Here is a 6552-nt window from a genome sequence, read left to right as displayed (position 1 = left end):
AATTTTCAATTTTACGTAATCTGGTCAATTACAGCAAGAAATTTGATATGAACAGTGAGATGTCTGCGGAACCAAATTCCGTTGTTTTTTTTTTTTTTTTTCCGCCTTTTGATTTTGTTTTCATGATATATTAGAAATAATGTGTTAAAAATTTAGGTTTTTGATTCCTTATATTGTTGTTTATCAGAAAATATAGTCAATTGGATGTAATTTATTCACTTGGAGGTGAATTTTTTAGTTAAAATCGCTTATTTAAAACGACTCTGTGAAGAACAAATTTTTTTTTTTTTTTTTTTTTTTTTTTTTTTTTGTGTAGCCCATGATAGAATTTTTTGTAATCTATGATCGAATTTTTTGTAATCCATGATCAAAATGTTTGTTTTTTTTTCTTGTAATCCATGATCGAATTTTATTTTTTATTTTTTATTTTTGTAACCCATGATAGAATTTTTTGTAATCCATGATCGAATGTTTTGTAATCCATGATCGAAATGTTTGTTTTTTTTTGTAATCCATGATCGAATGTTTTGTTTTTTGTTTTTTATGTAACCCATGATAGAGTTTTTTGTAATCTATGATTGAATTTTTTGTTATCCATGATGTAATTGTTTTTTTCTTTTTTTGTAATCCACGATCGAATTTTTTGTTTTTTTTTGTTTTTTTTTGTTTTTTTTTTTTTGTAATGCATGATCGAATTTTATGTAATCCATGAACGAATTTTTTGTAATCCATGATAGAATTTTCTGTAATCCATGATCGACTTTTTTGTAATCCATGATCGAATTTTATGTAATCCATGATCGAATTTTTTGTAATCCATGATAGAATTTTCTGTAATCCATGATCGACTTTTTTGTAATCCATGATCGAAATGTTTGTTTTTTTTACTTGTAATCCATGATCGAATTTTTTGTGTTTTTTTTTTTTTGTAACCCATGATTGAATTTTTTGTAATCCATGATCGAATTGTTTTTTTCTGTTCTTGTAATCCACGATCGAATTTTTTGTTTTTTTATGTTTTTTTTTTTTTTTGTAATCCATGATCGAATTTTATGTAATCCATGATCGAATTTTATGTAATCCATGATCGAATTTTTTGTAATCCATGATCGAATTTTTAGAAAATTTATGATTTTTTTTTTTTAATCCATTATCGAACTTTTTGAAAATTTGTTAATTTTTTTTTTTAATCCATGATCGAATTTTTTGAAAATTTGCTGTACTTTTTTTTTGTAATTTCTTTTTATCCATGATCAAATTTTTTGAAAAATGATGATTTTTCGAAAAGATGTGAAAATCGTGATAAAGTTTTGATTATCATGATGTATTAAACATTTAAACCCAATTTTTAATTTTTATTGTTTGAGTTTGCTGTAATTTTTTTTTTTTTTTTTTCAAGATCGAATTTTTTGAAAATTGATGATTTTCCGAAAAGATGTGAAAATCGTGACAAGGTTTTAATTATCATGAGGTATTAAACCATATTTTAAATTTTTATTGTTAAAGTTTTTGTTGAAAAAATTGTATGTTATTATATTTTCAATACAAAACTGCATTTTTTTTATCTGTTGTTCATGGATTTTTTAGTTGGAATGACTGATGTTAGCCAGCTCTTTGAAGAATTGTTTTTATTATTAATTTTTTAATGCAAAAAATGTATGTTCTTGATAATTTAGTTGTAGCCATGTTTGGAGCTTGCATTTTGTATTATTCTAAATGTTTGTAATTGATATGTACGAAAATATTATTGTCAAAAAAGGTATTTTGCAATAACAAATAACAACGAATATGACTACATGAACTACCGCAACATATTATCACTACATATGGTGATTATTTTTCTTTTTGAACTGTCAGGTTAATTTAAACTTTTTACATCTTAAAACAGTTGAATCATGTCAAGATCTACAGAAGACCCTGCATGGCAACATGGGGTCAGACTTGATCCCAACAAGAAAGACAAAATTATTTGTAATTACTGTCAAAGAGTGATAAGTAGTGGGGTACATAGGTTCAAGCAACACTTGGCAGGGGTTAAGGGAGAAGTTTCTGCATGCACTAGTGTCCCTAGTAATGTAAAAAAACAGATGGTGGCAATTCTTAATGCTAGCAAAGGTAAAAAAATTGCCAAACATAGGATGAATGAGGAGATAGCTAGTTTATATACACCATCAAGCAGGAATGATACAGAAGAGCAATATAATTATGACCTAGAAGAGCAATATAATAATGAGCTGGACATGGCCACAAGATTGAGTTTACATGAACAATATCAGAGGGAATGTGGGTTTAAAATGCCTAGTGGGTCTAGCTCAGACATGCATGGTGGGCCTAGCTCCAATATGCATGGTGGGCCTAGTTCAGATATGCATGGCGGGTCCAGCTCGAGCATGTATGGCGGGCCCAGCTCAAAAATGTATGGAGGGGTTGGTGCCAATATGTATCAAGAAGAATCAGTTGTTGAAGAAATTGTTTCTAAGTTACCTAGGAGTGCCAGTATTGCAGGTCATGGTCGTAAAGACCCATTTCTCTCAAAGCCTAAGTCACAACAGATGACCCTAAAAGGCATGGTTAAAGGTACAAGAAACATGTTAGGGAGATATGTTGGTAAATGGTTCTACGATAAAGGGATTCCCTTTGATGCAGCCAATAGCCCATATTTTCCACCTATGGTTAGTGCAATCCAGAGAGCCGGGCCCGGGGTAAAACCCCCGACGGCATATGAGCTCAGTGGGCCAATATTAGACGAAGAGGTAGAGGAAGTTAAAAAGTGGATTGAAGAATATAACAGAGTTGGCCAAGGACAGGAATTACTCTCATGAGTGATGGTTGGTTGAATAAAGTTAGCAAAAAGGAGTTTTTAAACTTCTTGGCCTATTCCCCAAAAGGTACAGCTTTTTTGTCTAGCAAAGACGTATCAGGGACGAAGAATGATGCAAACTTCTACGTACGACTATATGATCAGATAGTGGAGGAGGTGGGGGATAAGCATGTAGTCCAGTTTATTACGGACAATGCGCGTGCATGTGTTTCTGCGGGCAGCAAGTTGATGGATAAGAGGAAGCATCTAGTATGGACCCCGTGTGCTGCACACAGCATCGATCTTATGTTAGAGGAAATCTGTGAGATCAAAATTATGAAGGAGACTCTAGATGAAGCAAGGTTGGTGTCGAGATTTATATACAACCACTCGAAAATATTATTTCTGTTTAGAGAACACTCTAAGAAAAAAGAGGTAATCAGGCATGCCATAACCCGCTTTGCGACCGATTACTTAGCTGTGGACTCCATTCGACAATCTGAAGGTGCATTAAAGAGATTGTTTACTTGTGAAGAGTGGTTAAATGACTGCCTCTCGAAGTCCAGTACCGGTATAAAAGTGGACAACATAATCTCAAATAGGTTGTTCTGGTCTCGATGTTCCAGTGTTGTAGAGGCCACTGCCCCTTTGGTCATGGTGTTAAGAATGGTGGATGCTGATAAGAAAGCTACCATGGGTATCCTTTATGAAGGTATTGAGAGGGCGAAATCAGCTATTGGGGAGAAGTGTAATTTTGCTAGCAAAGTGATCGAGATTATAGAAAAGAGGTAGAACACCAAATTCGGACGTCCAATTCATTATGCTGGTAAATATATATTTATATCATTACAATGTTTCAGTTTAAATCATTTTTTTATGAAATTGTAAATGACATTTTTCTACCTATATATTTTTTAGGTTACTACTTCAACCCAAAATTTTTCTATTTGACACCTGAACAACCCCACAAGATTATGGAAGGGGTCAGATACATTATTGCAAGGTTGGAGAGAAGCCATCGAAACCAAGTAGCAGCAATACAAGAGGTATTATTTAATGTTTAGGTAAGAACTTCATTGAGTTGTTATATTTGTGAGGAATAATGCACTAAAACGTAATATATTTGTTTTAGCTTACTATGTATAGGGATGCTATAGGATCCTTCGGAACTAGACTTGCCAGAAATTCTCGAACTATGATGGATCCAGGTTATCCCCTCGCTAATATTTTGTTTATTCATATATTTAATCTTATGAATTGTTCTTGCCCTTACAATGCTTTTTACATTTTAATCCAGCTGAATGGTAGGAGATATATGGTACTGATGCACCTCACCTAAAGAGGATAGCAATCAAGGTGCTCTCCCAGACATGTTCTGCTACTGGCTGTGAGCGCAACTGGAGTACGTTCCAATGGTTGCACACTACTAGGAGGAATCGACTCGCTTCTGAGAAGCTTCATAAACTAGTCTATGTTCATTATAATTTAAACCTTAGAGAGCGACAAATAAGAAGGAAGCTTGAAGACTATAGGCCGATAGACTTAGACACAATATTTGTCACAGACACAGCAGACCGATGGGTAGTAGAAGAGGAGGAGCCAGTGTTGCACAAGAGAGCGTTCCTTGAGGCTATCGGTGATGAAGATATTGAAGAAAGTGATGAGCGGCATGAAAGAGGAAGCAGCCAGCCAATGTATCCACAATATGTCGGTGATATTGCACCTAATGAGGGAGAGTGGGAAGGGGGTCTAAGAGAAAATGAGAGAGATGATGATTCTGAGGCCACCCTATCCCAGCCATATTATTCACATATCGAGTCCCAACAGCAACATTGTAGGGATGAGCACGACAGTGCAGGTGAGCATGAAGGATGGAAAAGCTTCGAGGATTTTGGATTGGGAACACAACAAAACACTAACACTCAGGGATTTGAAAATAGTCAGACGCCCGCTAATATCGATGATTTGTTTTTAGATCGAATCAATGAATTGTCAAACGAATTCAATCAATGGCACCAGCGTGACCAAGAAGAACAACAACGTCGTCCATCATTTTATTTTTAGATCGTATGTTACTAATTTTATGCTTTATTGTAGTCCATGTATGTTGATATACTTATTCCATGATAATTCTATGTTTTTCTTTTTGTGTGATGTAAATTAAATGTTGAATGGCGGTTCATGCAGGGGAAGAACATATCAATATTCGCATATTCATTCAAAAACATGAAAATTCTTAATGGAGTACCCTCATTTTTTATTGAATTCCTAAAAAACAATATTTATAATGAATTTTAATAATTTTTTCGGATTTTTTTGAAGCTTTATTCTGACCGATTCACCCGATTCCGATCCGGATCGCCGATCCGGATCGCCGATTCGCCGATCCAGATCGGTTTTTGGAAAGCCCGATCCGGGTCACCGATCCGATTTTTAAACCATTGGTCTCAACGAATATATGACTCTTGATAGAGTATAATGGCAAATCGAGATTCATGTAGCTGACTCCAAATAATTGAAAAAAGACTTGGATAATGATAATGATTTAACCATTTTAGTAATATTTTCTTGATTTCTACGTTTGAAATGATAATAGAAAATGACAAATTTACAGCCACAGGCTCACATGATCTCTCCCATCGTGTACGAAAACTCTCCCTCTCTCTAGATTCCTACATCTCTCTCTCTCTTGGAGCACCAGCTCATTAAGTATGCACTTTACAAATGGGCTTTTACTTGAGGTTAAGAGAAACTAAGGTGACTAATGCCTTAACTGCATAGTATTGTTTAAATTATCTCAATGGTTCTAGTGAGAGAAAAAGGGGTGATGCATTCCTAAGACAATACAAGGTTAGGTGGAATGTTTTGTCACTTGCCTAAGAGTTGATACATAAATACAATGATGTTGTAAGATGATGAAGCCCAAAGATTTTCAATGTCAAAGAATAGGTTCTTTTGGCCCTCTTGTCTTCAAAGCCTCTCTATTTTTATATTTTATATCAGTCCTGGAAGGTCATGTTATTGTCAAATACATGAGTTGGAGGGGAATCTAAATAATTTAGGGCAAAGTTGAGGATGTACCAAATAATAAAATTAAATTCTTCCTGTTGGAACTGAACAACACATAAACCTCTCTTCCAAAATATTATTGTGCTATTACAACAATAGGAAAATTGTTTGGCTGCAGCCCTATCAAAATAAGTAAAGCTTCACCTCATAACTCATAAAAAATGGCAATTCAAGCATTGGAAAAACTTTGCATCGATTATCTTAGCTTAAAATATTATAATTGTGAAAAAAAAAAAAAATTCAAACTCTAAAAATAGTGTATATTGTAAAAAATTATCTAGACCGTCCATTTCGCCATAAAATAAGTGTTGAAAAATCTGCAAGATCTATAGTTTTATACCATTTTTTGAGTTTCGAATTTTGTTGTCAGTATTGGAAATTGATTTTAAAACCATCATAGAGGTCTCCGTTGTGCTTTCAAGACAAGGATTTGAAGTGAGGTTTTATTTTGTTTTCATAAAGCCTAGGCCTTATAGAAATTTCATCCATTACAATAATATCCTGAAATTGTTTATATTGGAAGAGATAAGAGCTAACATAAAAATGGCTTGCTTTAAAATTTAGAGGTACATTACGGAACCGTCATGTTTCAGATAAGGGGAACTTATTAAAAAGCAGTCGAGTGATGAACTATTTAATATATCATTCATTTATTTTAATTTAGTTTAAAAAATCCCATCAAA

Source organism: Amborella trichopoda, chromosome 3, assembly GCF_054954075.1.
Source record: "Amborella trichopoda isolate Santa Cruz 75 chromosome 3, AtrichopodaSantaCruz75HAP2 v2.0, whole genome shotgun sequence".
NCBI classification, from domain to species: Eukaryota; Viridiplantae; Streptophyta; class Magnoliopsida; order Amborellales; family Amborellaceae; genus Amborella; species Amborella trichopoda.
Note: the sequence above shows the minus strand (reverse complement) of the source record.